Source organism: Equus przewalskii, chromosome 17 (genome assembly GCF_037783145.1).
Source record: "Equus przewalskii isolate Varuska chromosome 17, EquPr2, whole genome shotgun sequence".
Taxonomy (NCBI): Eukaryota; Metazoa; Chordata; class Mammalia; order Perissodactyla; family Equidae; genus Equus; species Equus przewalskii.
In genome coordinates this window covers 52,843,027-52,858,536 of record NC_091847.1, presented here as the reverse complement: position 1 = coordinate 52,858,536, position 15,510 = coordinate 52,843,027, and the positions used below count along the sequence as shown (strand labels likewise).

The window sequence follows — 15,510 nt, the reverse complement described above, 5'->3', positions numbered from 1 at the left end:
TCAAGAATTTCCAGTTCCCTAAACATTCCCATTAACTGAAGACTGCCTGGACATGTAATTTAGAGTGGCCCCTTCTGTCTTCCCTACAGCCCCGCTTCCCTCTGCTCTGAGCACTTGGCACTTAATGTCTATCACATACATACGTTTCTCTTACTGGTAAATGTTTGGAAATGTCCCGTCCATCAACATGCTAGAACAAATTCTTTGTCTGAAAATTTTGTTTCCAGTATTACAGAGGCACATTTATAAGAAGCTAATGAAGTTCAAGCTTTGGGACCTCCACTTGCAAGAATCTCTTCTAATTAAGTACTTACTTTTATATCTAATATATATATATATATATATATAATATATTGGTGAGGAAGAATGACCCTGAGCTAACATCTGTGCCAATCTTCCTCTATTTTGTATGTGGGGTGCCGCCACAGCATGGCTTGGTGAGCAGTGTGTAGGTCCATGCCCAGGATCTGAAACTGCAAACCCCAGGCCCCTGAAGTGGAGTGTGCAAACTTAACCACTACGCCACCAGGCCAGCCCTTCTAATTTTTATTTATGATCTTTATATTATTTCTCTTAAATAGATCAACCTAAATTGTCTAAACCTTCAGACCCCACAAAACCTGGATCTGTCCTTGCATTATTGCCCTCCCCAGTTTCTGATGCAGAACTCAATCAAAATAGAGGCCTTAAAAACTTTAAGCCACTAGTTTTCCATGAGAATCCTAGACAAATATAAGACAGCAAAAACGTTTGCCTCCTTTGTACCCCCAGAGTTGCCTGTAGATATTTCTAAAACAATTCAGTCATTGCACTGCCCACATCACATTATAGTTAGTTAAAGGCCCCACAATATGACTCATCCAGGAAAACATGTTAGACCTTCAGGGTGCCTAGGAAACAGGTCTGGATGTTATTAGACATCAAGCTCAAATTTAGCCTAAATCTTGACGAGGAAGATGCTTCCAGAATGCCTGGAATACCCACCATGGACTTAACATAACTGTGTTTTAGTCATGAAAAACTCCCACCCTTTTCCTGTTTTCTGTCTTTTTAGCAAGTTAGTAAGTTAAAGGTCACCTGTCAAAATGCTTTCTTTTTCAGATAGATCCCTGAAACAAACAGCAGCAGATAATCGGGAAAACCCTAATGATTTATGGAGCCATCATATTCCCTGAGATTCATTTTTACATTTATTCACCCAAATCATCAACAAACACTGATTGAGCAAATACGATTAAGCATTGGAAATACAAAGATGCACATTACACAGTAGGAAGTACTAGACCTAGAACCAAGGGTGGGATTCTAAATTCTAGATCCAACAAGAACCTCAGCCAATATACACAACCCCATTCTACCACTGGTCTGGAATGCTCCTCACCACCAACATAGAGCTGCCTGGCTGGCGGTGTGCATGGAAGGGAGATTCTGTTTAGACTTACTCTTGGATCAAAGACATAAATAGGTCCCAAATGAGGCCAGCATGGGAAAATGGAAAACTCTAACACACTAGCATCATCACAGAAAGTTTATACCATCAAGACACCCTGCCTAATTTACTTACCTAGATGACAACAATTAGATATTATCTTTATTTTTCATATAACCACCACCAGTTATTGATCACCTACCATGTACTACAAATTGTGCTAAGGTCTTTGCAAATATTATTGCATATGTTATTGTTAATCTTTGTGACTTTACACATGGAGAAACCGAGGCCTGAGTAGATTAGAAATTTGCCTCAAGGGGCCAGCCCCGTGGCCAAATGGTTAAGTTCGCGCACTCTGCTGCAGGCAGCCCAGTGTTTTGTTGGTTCGAATCCTGGGCACGGACATGGCACTGCTCATCGAGCCACGCTGAGGCAGTGTCCCACATACCACAACTAGAGGGACTCACAACTAAGAATGTACAACTATGTACTGGGGGGCCTTGAGGAGAAAAAGGAAAAAAATTAAATCTTTAAAAGAAAAAAAGAAATTTGCCTCAAGCCACTTGCTTTGAATGGATCCAGAATTCAGACTCAATTCTAAGTAAACAAATTTGAATGGAGAGTCATAATGTCATTGTCAACTTTTCATCTCCCAATTTAAAAAATACTGACATTTCATAAAGGCAAGGACATTTTAATGAGCCAAAATAAGGGAAGACCTAATTTTAGAATAAAAGGCAGTAGGCTCAATTGAATAAACATAGCTTCATGGAAAACTGGCTGCATTGTCCTTATTTTCCTCAGTGGGCTATGGACTGGCTCTAGTCCTGGACCACCTGGGGCACACTGACTCTTGGTTCTTTACAGCTTGAGCAGGTGGTCAAAATCCCTACTTTGAGGTTTTTCAAGGCATGCTATATACCTGTACTTTACAGCTCAGCTCATCAGACACATGCTACCTTTTAAGGTGATATCAGGGGAGCCACTAAAATTCAGCCATCAGTTCATTAAACACTTAGATTTCTGAAAGTCCCCATCTCAGAGTCAAACAGTAATGTGAGTGATTTATTTGTTCCCCTGTGTATCTCCCTTCCCTTGTGCTGTCCATTATTTGTGGGATATTTCTTCCATTCATATTATAAATTTTTGTATTGAATTTATTTTTTACTCTCCATGAAGTTGGAAAAGTCATGTGAGGGCTGGACCCGTGGCCAAGTGGTTAAAGTTCCACATGCCCCACTTTGGCAGACCAGGTTCACAGGTTCGGATCCTGTGTGCAGACCTACTCCACTCATCAGCCATACTGTGGAGGCATCCCACATACAAAACAGAGGAAGACTGGCACAGACGTTAGTTCAGGGTTAATCTTCTTCAAGCAAAAAAAGAGGAGGCTTGCAACAGATGTTAACTCAGGGCAAATCTTCCTCACTTAAAAAAAAAAATCTAAAAGAAAAAGAAAAGTCATGTGGTTTTGTTAAATTCCAAATAGTAGGATTTGCTTTCCCATAATGGCCAGAAGTAAACCTTGTGTTGTTTGCCTCAGTCATATAAACTAGCACTCATTCACAGGGAAGATGAGGTTAGAGCAAAAAGATAGCCATATTTAAAAACATTGAAATAAGTGGCTCTACAATTTCATAGCATTTCCACATACATTACCTCATTTTTACCCCACAGCAGCCCTGTGAAGGAGGAAGAAACTCATCTCCCACATTACAGATGCAGGGCTGAGGCACTGAGAGATAAAGTGGCTCAAAGGTCTCACAGCTGGTGGGTGAGACTGACAAAGACTAAACCCCTCTCTGACTGTTTCAATCACCCCCTTTGAACTGCATTTTTACCCTTACTGTCTTCATTCGACAAATATTATTGAGCACCTTGTCAATAATGAGAAGGCATGGGCTGAGTCCAGCTGAAGACATGAAGTACCACATAATTCCTGTGTTTCTGGGGGCTTACAGTCTTTTGGGGGCTGAGGCAAGTACACAAATAACTTTAGAACTAGGCAAAATACACATGCTATCTAAGCTTGAAATAATGCATCATGAGGATCCAAAGAAGGTACAACTCCCATGAAATTGGTAGAGCCTTACTGCTTCACACTCACATTGTTTTCCTCATCTTTCTGAGTTCGATTTGCAGGCTTTCTCAAGATGAAAATCAAGGACCACCTGCACCAGAATCACCTTGGATGCTTGTTAAATACAGGTTCCCAGGCTCTACCCCAGACCTACCAAAATAAAAATCTCTTGGAACCTAGGAAATTTTTTTTTTAATATGGAATGCTTCAAAATTTGCATGTCATCCTTGTGCAGGGACCATGCTAATCTTGTCTGTATTGCTCAAATTTCAGCATATGTGCTGAAACAAGCATGGGAATTTCTATTTTTAATAAATTTCAAGGTTATGCTGATGCACACATTCAGGACTCAGAATCTCTGTTCTAAGGTTTTACTCTAGCATTTGGGCCTTTAAAAGAATGTATTCATATATTTAGAATACATGAAATAAGGGAGAGATTAAATCATAAAATGGCATTCACTTTTTGTGATATTCATTTACTCCATTTAACACTGCCCCATGCATGCTGATTCATTAGAATGCTATTTGTCTCTAAAATACATTCCTTAAGAAATTATCTATATCTCTATCAATCTATCTGTCTATTACCAAACTCTGTGATACATTTCTCTCATGCTAAGAGCTACCTTACCTTCTCAGCTAAAGAAAAATTATCTAATGACACCACTGCACAGTCCTGGCCAGAGAGCATCAGCACTCTGTCCTAACTATATGTTCTACCAAGTTTTCTTGACTTAAGTGTGCTCACAATGTGTGGCCTCTCTCCATACCATTTTCTGGTGAGTTCTGGTAAATAATTTTGACCCACAGTGCTATCAAAAGATGATAGCGCCGGTACTGCCATAAAGAAATATAGAAGAGTATCATCTTGGATGTTAAAATTTTTTAAGCAAATCAAAGTGACTTTAAAAAAATGGTAGAAACAGAGGGAAAGGATTCAGGTAGAGGAAATCCTCTGACATTACAAAGGGTACCATAAACATCCCTTCTACCAGGGGGGAGGGACTAACAATTATGACTGGTTTAGATGGGAAGACACTATGGCTTATGACCTTAGGGGATTTAAAGAGAAGACAAAATCCACTTAAGAGGAACCCCTTGACCAAAACAGCCTGTTCACTTAAGCTGCCCTGGAACGCACACCCCTGCAGTTAACAGGAAATGCCTATAGTGTTGCTGGGGTTGCAGCCTCCACACTTGCCAATGTTTCACTGTAGCCAATGGAAATAGTTACAAGATGCTAGAGCAGTAGTTCTCAAACCTCAGAGAACCATCTGGAGGGCTTGTTAAGACAGAGTCCTGAGCCCTACTGCCATAGATTCTGATTCAGCATGTCTGGGGTGAGGCCTGAGAATTTGCATTTCCAACAGGCTTCCAGGCAATGCTTGATGCTGCTAGCTCTCAGACCCCACTTTTTGACTGCCAATGTTCACTATCTGTAATAATGAAACAGTTTTCTTTCTATTAAACTAATATGTATTTATAGCATCCAACCTAAATACTGTGTCCATTATTTGCATCATGGTTGAAGAAACTTAGCTGACTAAATAGAAAACCAGTTGGCATGGCACTACTGTACCTGAAACATGACTATGTCTTATAATTACCTAATTCTCTCTTTGACCATTAGTTGTATCTATTAATCTTTTTTTGTTGTCACCCACATATCATGGGGGGTGGGGGTGGAATCCAAATGTTAATGTGTTAATTATGGAGTATTAAAAATCAAAACAGGAAAAATCATGAAAAAATAATTCATGAAAGCTGACAAGCCTTCACCCTTAATCATCATCTCAAGGTTAAATTATGATCAGAATTCTTTCAGTTGAAGTACTTATGTTGCATCTTGATGTTTGACTATCATATAAATATAACTGTGCTATTAGGCTCTATTTTTCATTGCAGATGAAATTGGTGCATCTTTGTGTGGTGAAGTCTGACACAGTAAAATTGTTACTCTCTAGGTAGGATATTCATAAAAATGTAATTATCGTAATCAGAACAGTCTTTAAGCTCATGAGAGGGGATTGCCAGATTTGTGATTGGCAGTTTTCAATCACTTCACTTATAATAAAAAAACTTCTTAAAGCAGCTTTGGGAATCATTAATATCTTACAGAGGGAAACTATGCTAATCAAACAACAAAGGGCATTGGGAGATGGTGATGAGAACTCAAGTTGGCCTCCTCTGCCTGGCTTTGGGCAGGATTAGATGGAGACTTTTAACATACAGTCACATAACGACGTTGCAGTCAATGACCAAGTATTCGATGGTGGTTCCATACAATTAGTACCCTACGGTCTAGGTGTGTAGTAGGTTATGCCATCTGGGTCTGTGTAAGTACACTCTATGATGTTCGCACAAGGATAAAATCACCTACCGATGCGTTTCTCAGAACACATCCCTGTCGGTACACGATGCATGACTGTATTTCATTTGGTTTCTCACCAACCAGTTTAATTAGCAGTGCTATTTGCTGCAAAAGTACTTTGAGAAGACATCGTGGAAAGACCACGGGTACTACTGAGAATGTGTGCATCATTTTCCTTCTTGTGTTCATAACCTGCTGGAGGAGCAGCCCCAAAGTTGCTGTGCATGCACCATGCCACCTGGGGAAAATGTAGCAGGTGCCGTCAGTGGGATTCAGCCTTCGGTTAGCTGGAATTGCCAGTGTTCTTAATGTCCCACGTGCTGGTTTAGGCAGCAAGCTTAGTAAAAGTAAAGATACCACAAACAATCCCATGTTGGTGGGCTGGAGAAATCAAAACCAACAAAATAAAATCGATAGGCTGTTCGATTTGAAGAAGAAAATAATTTATTCAAATCAGAAAGCAATTTTGTTTTTGTTTCCCACTGTCTCTTTTAAAATTATTCGGGGGGGGGGGAAGTTCTTGCCTTGCCCCTGAATGAAAACCTCCATAATCCTACGACTTTTTTTTAAACCACTCTTTGGTAATAGCCACTTTAAGTCTCTAACATAGTCCAGTTAAGAAGTTAGAATATCCGAACTTGTGTAATAATCAACACCCGGGATCAGATTCAAAGGTGAAACTGTTCTCTTCACTCCTCTGGGGCCTTCTCCCGTCATGAGGCCGGGAAGGGAGCAGAGCCCATCTTTTCCATTGCTCCCCCTACTATTTCTACTTGTCTGTCCCCATTTCACTAGCCATGGTTCGTTCCAGGGTCAAAGCGAGAGGAGGGCGAAGACTTCTTAATTGACTGGTTGTTAAGGTGGCTTCTCTCTTTCTAGGCTAGGCGACGGTACTGAAAGCTGCCTCTTCCTGGTATGGGGTGCTCTCACGGCTCTTCAGAGACCTGCCTTCCCCCATTGCTGGGGACCTGAAATTCCCTTGATCAACTAAAGCTCCCTGCTGAAACCTAAGAGCCCCTCTAGGTGGCCCTGTTGGACAGGAGCTAAATTTCTCTCTCCCCCTCTCTCTCTCTCTCTGCCAACGCTGGCCCACCCAGTCGAGCCACCTCTCCTTCGTTCCCACTATTGGAACTCTCTTTCCTTAGAGTTTCCAGGTGGGAGCCAAAGACCTGTCACCAGCACCATCCAAGCTGCAGGAGATGAGTGTAAAGCTGTCTGAATGAAGCGTTTTCCATGAGAAGGAAACTTTGGGGTGGGAGGGGCTTTCAGACTACCCACCTCCAGAGAAACCCTCTTCACAAACCTTCCCTCCCAATCTTCAACCCCACTGACATTTTGTCATGGGGAATGGCTGTTCCCTGCTCTTGCCAAGTGTCCTGCACTAGCTGTAACTCTCTAGGCTTTTCCTGGCACCACTAACCAACACGATTCACTCACAGAGAAAGATCAGCCTGGCGCCTCTTGTTCCTCTTGGCAGTGTACCTGCTCTGTAACTGTTCTGCTCAGAAGCTCAGCCTAGACCAGGGGTTCGGGGAACAGCTGCCCTCACTGCCACACTATGCCTTGCCCTCCAGCTTGACCTCTTTCAGTAACGAAGGTGATATTTTGGCTTCTATCTGCTACCTTTTGTCTTCTTTCTCAATTTGTTCAGAACCTGAGTGGGAAAGACAGGTGTTATTCATTGAGCCCCCCTTAGAGCCCCAACGTCTTTTCACCTGAATGTAGGCAAAGGATTTGAGTCATATTACCACTTTTTGGATAACCCCTTGAAGACTTCTATTTTTTTATGGCTCCTCTCTTTGGCATGTGACATTTTATCTTGATGTCTCGGTGAGAACTTCTTAAAATCTTGAAACGTGTCACATGGGAAATAACTAGCTAAATTCTTTTAGAGTTTTCTTGAGGAGAAATTGATTATAACAACTATTTTAGGACATATATATATATAGCAGTGAAATGAAGCTCTTTTAAAAAAAACTTTAAAATATTTCGAGAAGAAAAATCACTTTCCAGGAGACTCAAATTTTTTCTTGGCTTTCCTGAAGACTAGCTATATGACCTTGGGGAAGTCGCTCCCTCTCTCCAGACCTAACTTTTTCATTTATAAAATAAAGTTTGGCCTAAAAGTCTCTCCGGTGTTTTTCCAACTCTTATCATAAATCTGTGAGACTTTGAAAAGCAGTGGGAGAACATTTCTGTTGCTCAGTAGACACTGCCAGTCACGTGGGTGTGAAGGTTAACAAGGCAGGCTCCCCATGGTGTTCGTGAACCAGACCCTTCCTTCACTCACTCAGACACAAACACTGAGTGCACACATTTCTATACTGGGAGGTACTCGGGTGCATAAGATTTAATCCTAGACCCAAGGAACTTATAAACATGGAGAAGATACACACTGTTCACAAATATTGCTAAATGGCTATGATGCTTTATTTACCAACAAACATTTGCTGAGCACCTATCATTCTGGGTACAAAACACTGTGGGATTGGACTTGGGGTACAGTGGGTACAGGGTTTCCTCTCAGAGCACCTTGGGTATACGTGTGGGACAGACCTACACGGAGCCCAACATCAGGATGGGTTAAAAGCAGAGCAAAGGCCATGTGCCAGTCCACAGCTCCAGATCTGCCCTCACACCCTTGGTTCTGTGCTTCCAAAGACAAAAGACATTTCCACTAGGAAAATTATGGCGGTGCTTCTCTTCTCTTGTCTTCTCTTCTCTTTCTTTTCTTTTTTTTTAAAGACGTGACTATCAGTCAGGGTTCACTCTGTTTACAGTTTGACTACTTCATAGAAAAATGTGTCTATAAAATACCTGGTAGCTGTAAAAAGGCTTGGGTAAGGCCCAGGGAGCCAAATAAATGTTATTTATTCAGCTGTCTCAAGCCATTATTAATCTCCTTCCACCCAAGGATTGCCTGCCCTCTCCTAAATTTTATTTCTAATATTCTTGCTACATAGGTAAAAAAAAAAAAGATCAGGAAAATCAAAGTCCTACCTCCCTAAAAAAACTATCCTCAAGTAAAAACATTCTTTATGGCATTTCAAGCATGCTTTGATACTCTGAACCAGAAAGATGGTTGCAAATGCATTTATCTGGTGTAGCAAACACAGTCGATCCAAGTAAAACTTACTTGTCAATGTAGTTCAGCAAGTATCTCCTGAGCACCTTTGGTGTAATGGCTCATTGCACTAAGTACACAGAAGATACCAGAGATTCTGGTATGTTCTCCAAGCCACAGTGTCAAAGTAAACAGTAGGCCCACTGCCTGACACACCATCTGTAGACAGCAGGCCTGTCCCCAGGGGGCTTGAAGTTGTTCTTTGCTCTTTTCTAACTTTCAAAGCTGAACCCTAACCCTGCCTTCTTCCCATCAGTGATTTTTTCCAAGATAGGTTATATTCATCTGCTCAAATGCATCACCTTATGCATTTTCAAAGGCTTTGAACTTTATTCTGATAATCGACATTTAACTCGGAATTCTGATCAGGTAGCTTTTCATAAGGAGGTAGTCTCCTGCCTTACTTTGTCTAATTTTAGTACTCACTAGATTGAAATCTCTTCAAGGGAGGATCCCTAAAGAGAGGGCATTTCCACTGAAGATGCATGGGGAATGTTGCTAATTGGCCAAAGGAGAAGGGACATCACCTAAAAAGGCGTCCAAGACAACGAGACATATGGGGTGAGCCTCCAAGAGGGCCGAGAAGTTGGAAGAGATTGTGCCATCCTTAAAGTGATCATATTTTCCTAATGAGATACCAAGGCAGATGGCCTGACACAAGGTCTGAAAACAGGACAGATTATTTCAAATCTGGGATGTATGACCACCATCTTCACAGTGAATGAAGCCAACAAGAGCCAGCAGCTGTTCAGAGTGAAAGTCATTAACAATGAGACTCTGTGCCTTGACAGATCCAGAGGAGTGGGTGGGAAGCCTCCTGATGTCATCCAATTATGAGCCAGGGCTTCCTTAGACAACACAAAGAGGGTTTGTTACTGAGGGTTTCCTGGAACCACTTGTTGTCATCACCTTGTCTGCAAAGACAAAGGTGCAATCTACTAACCAAGAAACAATGAACCTCTGCTTCCAACAACAGTCTGGGAGTGCAAAATACAAGAAGCATGAGAATAATGTTATACATCAATTATATCTCAATAAAAATAAAAAGCAGCAGCAGCAGCAAGAGCAAGCATAGGAGAGACCATCAGCTATCTTTTACTGTTTCAGTTCCAGGGCTGCTTTAACAGATTTCAAACATCATACTATTTTTTAAATTAAATCCTCATCACTCTGCCTGCTAAATTTGTGCATCCAATTTGAAACTTGGGAATTGTTTTGCTACAAAGGAGGAGATTCAAAAATTCCAATTCTCCTACTTAATGAGAATGTTATGTCCAGCATAACGTAATAGGAGAAAAGTTTCCTGTTGTTGCCAACACTCAAAGTCAACTCTTAGCTGTGTACTTTGAGAATGATCCTTGGAAAATATTTTAATTCCAATTTCTATCACCAAGATAGAAGTTTCTAGACCTCCATCTCCACTTTTAAGTTGCTGTGTGCTTTTTCAACTTATATCCTATCAAAACCGGATTTTATTTAAAATATGACATCAAAATAAGTTAATTTTGATGTCTCCTTGTGCTATCTGTCTCATCATTTTAGCACTATTAGAGTGGATAAGAAAGACTGATTTTATGGGTAACTCAAGGTCAAGATCTATAGGTTTTTTTCTCTATAGCAGGGCTTTAAATAGTAAGCAGAAACATAAAAGAGATTCATTTGAATATTCCTGGTGTGTCAGGTTGTTCACAGCTGCAAATGATCAATTAAAAGTGAATTAAATTTACAATCTCACATAATAAGAAGTCTGGAGATACGGCATTTGCAGGACTGGCTATTTCAGTGGCTCAATGACTTACTGAGGACCTGGACCCTTCCCGCATTCCCATCCCATCATCCTGGCACATTGGTGTTAATCCTCAAGCTTGACCCCTATGGTCAGAAGTTGGCCACTGCAGCTCCAAACAACAATCTCACACATCATGTAGACACAAAGAGAAGAGTACCTTCATTAAGAAGGAAGGAAAGAGTTCCCCAGAAACCAGTCAGGCTTTGAAAAGTGAACAGGTGATCAGCCTCTTGAGTGGGAGGTGGGAGCAATATATAATAAGACACTACTAGAATTTTAGATTTGCTTGATCCCCCAAGTCGTCTTCCATCAAAATTCTCTGCCTGCACATAAGAAGGGTGGGAGGGATGGCAGTTGAATAGTCAACCAACAATATTGCCATAAGCAGGAGCTGAGAAAAATTCTATTTACGTATACCAAAGGTTAATGGAGCCTTCTGATTATTTTCCAAGGAGATTATGTCTGTGAAATGAGCTTACAACCAAGTATCCATTTTCAAATCAATTAAAACAGTACAATGGAGAGGGTATATGTGATGTGTGTCTGAGGGGGTGTAGCTTGATAGTTGGGTTGAGGGGTGGTCAAAAATAAAAAACCCTCTAGACAATGATAATTAATGTCTGCTAACATCATATGCCTTCCTATGGAAATATACAACACCACTATGAAGTGTTCTTGCCAAAAAACAAAGCAAATCAGATTAAACCTCTAGATCTAACACTCAGCTTACAGGAAGTACAGGGAACAGAGGGACTTATTAAACAAAATCAGCAAAATCCAGAAATGATAGAGCAAATTTAAACCTGACTTTATATTTAATGATATTAAAGGCTTTTTGTCAATATTTTTCAGAGTGATAAAGGTATTATGGTTATGGGTTTGTTTTTTTTTTTGAGAGTACGCATCATTATTTTGCTAGAGCCACTTAATCCAAATATGTGGTTATGTTTTTTAAAAGAATCCTTATCTTTTAGAGATATGTTTAAATATTTATAACAGAAATGATATGACATCTGAGATTTACTTCAAATCTTCAAATACCTCAAAATAATCTGAGGGGATGACAGGGGAAAATGACAGGCTATGAAGACTTATAGTCATTTATTCTTTCAGTAAAGCCTCTGTTCATTTTGAGAAGGTATAAACCTGGAGTACTTAGAACTAAGAAACTTAATTTTTAGACTTCGTTTGCCTGCTAAAAATGACAGTAAAAGCAAAAATCAAACCTCTTAACAGCAGTAAGCCAGTTTTGCTCCAGTATGACTTCATTAGCCCAACCCTCTACAAAACAAATGCATGCACACACGCACACATATACACACTAAACAGCACAAACAGTATTCAAATTTTCTCAAAAATAGAAGTGAGGAAGATAGCCCCTAAGCTCTAGATTGTTTGCTAAAGATCCATGAGCATGGCCCCCAATAAGACATCTAAACAATATAGGAGAAAACTGTGATCTGATCCGTCTAGATATTTTCCTGGCTATATCTAAGCATCTCCTAGACTTCTACTTGAGTCACTTTGAAACTAGCTCAAGAAACTAGTTTGGTTCTCACTTCTACCAGGATGAAATAGTGAAAAGAGGTGGGAAAAGTTGGGATGGGAATTGCCCAGCAAGAACCGTAAGGGGTGGAAGGAAATAATACCTATTTTTAGTATCTTTCTACCTCCACGATCTTCTTACTTTCTGGCTCCATCCCTCTTCAACCCCTACCTAGGCTTATACAGTGCCCGTGTCCTCTGGCTTGCCTGAGCCTTTATCATTTCTGCCCTTTCTCTAAATTTTAATGCTCCCAAATTTAATTACAAATTCCTAAATGCAGGTTTCAATTACAGCAATATGTAATAAAACATTACTAGAATTTTAGATTTTCTTAATCCCCCCAGCTGTCTTCCATCAAAATGCTCATTCCCGTACTCTCAGTGTGCTGATGTAATCTAGCAGTCAGGAAAGCAGTCTGATTAAACTACTTCTAATAGATATTCTCAGCTACCAGTTCACAGTCCTAAGGGCCTCTCCTCATATTCTCTCTTATCAGAATGCTCAGAGGTTACACCTTAGAGAAGTAGGTATTAATATGCCTTCAATAACAGAAACTAAGGAGGGGATACAGAGAAGAGAAAAAGTCTCCAGCATTCTTGATCATTCTGATTTACTTTAATGCAATAAAAATTCCCGGTTACAGGTGTAGCCTGGTTAAAGTATGGGGAATGAGGGTGGTATTGACTACTTGAACAAGGTACTGGTAGATTTTGTTCCTCTGCCCTGATGAAAATTTTGTCTCGGAAAAGAAATCAAGATTTAGGCCTTACAATGTATGTGACAAAGTTCATGTAATCTAGACAGTCCCACAAAAGTTTTTTCTACTGGGTAGTGGAGATGACTCCTGACTGCCCCATCCCTCTCTTTTTATGCCCCCCACTGAGATAATATGGAAATATTTTAAGCTATTGGATTTTCAGGCAGGTATATATTTTAGAACAGTAGTTTCTAAACTTACTGGTCATCAGAATCACCTGCGGATTTTTTTTTTAATTAACATTTTCTTCTCCCCCTGCCCCACGAAATCAGACTCTCAGCCATGGTGGGAGAAAGTAAGCGGCTGGGGTAGGAATGTTTTAAAATCCTTCCTGTAATTCTAATGCTCAGTGAGGTTTGTACACAACTGTTGAGAGCACAGAGATACCTCCCAGCCCCTTCTAAGTCACACCACTTACCTGCTCAGAACCATGAAGAGAAAAGGAGAAAATCCTCTGAGCCCCAGCCTGCTTCCCACCTACCTGGCAAAGTGCATCACTGTTCTCAGAGCTCTGTCACCCGGACCACCTAATTCAGATGTTCATACTTCCGTGCTACCAGGTAATTCCTTCTGTAGGAAGAAAGAAAAGACAATACACTTCTTAGGACCTTAGGTATCGAGCTTTAAAAAAAACTAATTTCATTTACTAACGACGACATCCTTGTATGATTGGCATCGGCACCATTTTGTAATTGAAGAAACCAGGGCTGAGAGGACTGTGGCGTTATTTTGCCAGGTTTCCCCTGTGGTTGGTTGCAGAGGGGGGATTTGGAACCCAGGACTGTGGAACAGGATAGATCACTGGCGTGGTCATTTGTGCCCTGTTTTTATTTATGGTGGAGACTTACTTGATAGAAGGAAAGGGCAATTTTCCCCACCTTTTCCTCTCTGGACAGAACGTTGGCTTTTTGTCCTGAGGCTCAGGATCCTGTTATGCTCAGGTGTAAGAACTTTAAGAGCTTCTTTGCGTTTCAAAGACTATCCTGGAGGGGTCAGGCCGGCCCTGCAGCCGAGTGGTTAAGTTTATGCGCTCCGCTTCTACGGCCAAGGGTTTCAGCAGTTTGGTTCCTGGGCGCAGACGCAGCACCGCTTATCAAGCCATGCTGAGGCGGCATCCCACATGCCACAACTGGAAAGACCCACAACTAAAAATACATACAACTATGCACTGGGGGGCTTGAGGAGAAAAAGGGAAAAAATATAAAATCTTAAAAAAAAAACAAAAAAACTATCCTGGAAAAAGCCCCAACCAGGACTGTGAGAGTTCTTGGCTCTTCAAGAAGAGAAGCTGAAGTCCTCTTAAAAAGGGAAGAGATGGAAGGCGATGCTTCACAGGGGAGACAGCTATGCCCCAAACCGGAGAAGATGAGTTCCCAGAAGCTGGAGGGAAGTGTGGGCATTTCTTGCACCCAAGTGTACAGAGGAATTCAGAGTCTTCCACCTCACAAGAGCTGTAAGAGGGGAAGAGCGTGCCACCGTCAACCTAACTTAGGCAGTTGTCCCATCTTGAAACCTGACTCATGGGGACCCCCAGAAAGAGAAAAGGAACTGACATTCACTGTACTTCACACCTGTAGTGTGCCAAGAGCATCCACCCCTGGGAGTCCTGAGAGCCTCTTCACGGTGTTGAGCAGATGGCAGTCCCGCCCAGGCAGGTTTTTCCTCCTCCTCCCATCCCCCACAGCCGGCTCCCACGATGCATGAAAGGCTATACTTGTGTACAGAGCCCTTGGGTGAGAGATCTCAGCTGTCTGCGCAGGAGTGTGGTCATCTGCTCACAGATTTACGGCCTATAAAGCATCTGGTTCTTTATGGAATAAAAAGCAAACAGGATGAGTAAAAGAAACCAGGTATGAGAGAGCACAAACTGTATGTTCCACTTGTATGAAGTTCAAAAACGGACTAAACTCACCTGTGATGGTAGAGGTTAGTCCAGCAGTTACCTTCGGCCAAGTGTTGACTGGGGCAGGCAAGGGCACGTGGGAGCCTTCTAAAGGGCTAGAAACTTGCTATATCTCGATCTGGATGGTGATTACACAGGCGCATAACTAGGTGAAAATTCACTGAGCTGTGCTCTTACAACCCGTGCACGTCACTGTTATGTAAATGTTACCACCACAAAATAAATACCTAATAAAAGCAAACAGGCCAACAAACACGGATACTGAAGAATAACCTACAAATGATCTGCTAGCTCCAGCTGGCCTATTACTGGAACCACTTAGTCCCCTCTTGTTGACTCAATCCCTTCCCAATTCCTAACGTTAATCTGGCTCCCTACCCCAAAACTGCACAGGAAACGGAAAAGCCAAAGAGCACTCAGCCCAGTAGCCCTCCCCTACGGGGTAAACTGCAGCCTTGTGTGTGCAGAGATGACAGAGCCTGCCTGCCCAGGTTCAGATCCCTGCT

General features: G+C 41.4%; 1 long non-coding RNA gene and 1 other non-coding gene across 2 annotated transcripts in view; both read right to left on the bottom strand.

Annotated features, from left to right (window-relative positions):
• Positions 1–15,063, bottom strand: part of LOC139076637 (uncharacterized) — a 30,210-nt gene extending 15,147 nt beyond the window's left edge. The window contains exons 1-2 of the long non-coding RNA XR_011528428.1: positions 15,014–15,063; positions 13,583–13,671 (exon numbers count right to left, since the gene is read on the bottom strand). This is a non-coding gene — a long non-coding RNA (uncharacterized lncRNA). The remainder of the gene's footprint in view (positions 1–13,582; positions 13,672–15,013) is intronic.
• LOC139076879 (U6 spliceosomal RNA) lies at positions 3,704–3,806 on the bottom strand. The gene has a single exon (XR_011528916.1). It is a non-coding gene; the product is annotated as a U6 spliceosomal RNA (small nuclear RNA).
• Positions 15,064–15,510: the final 447 nt, after the last annotated feature.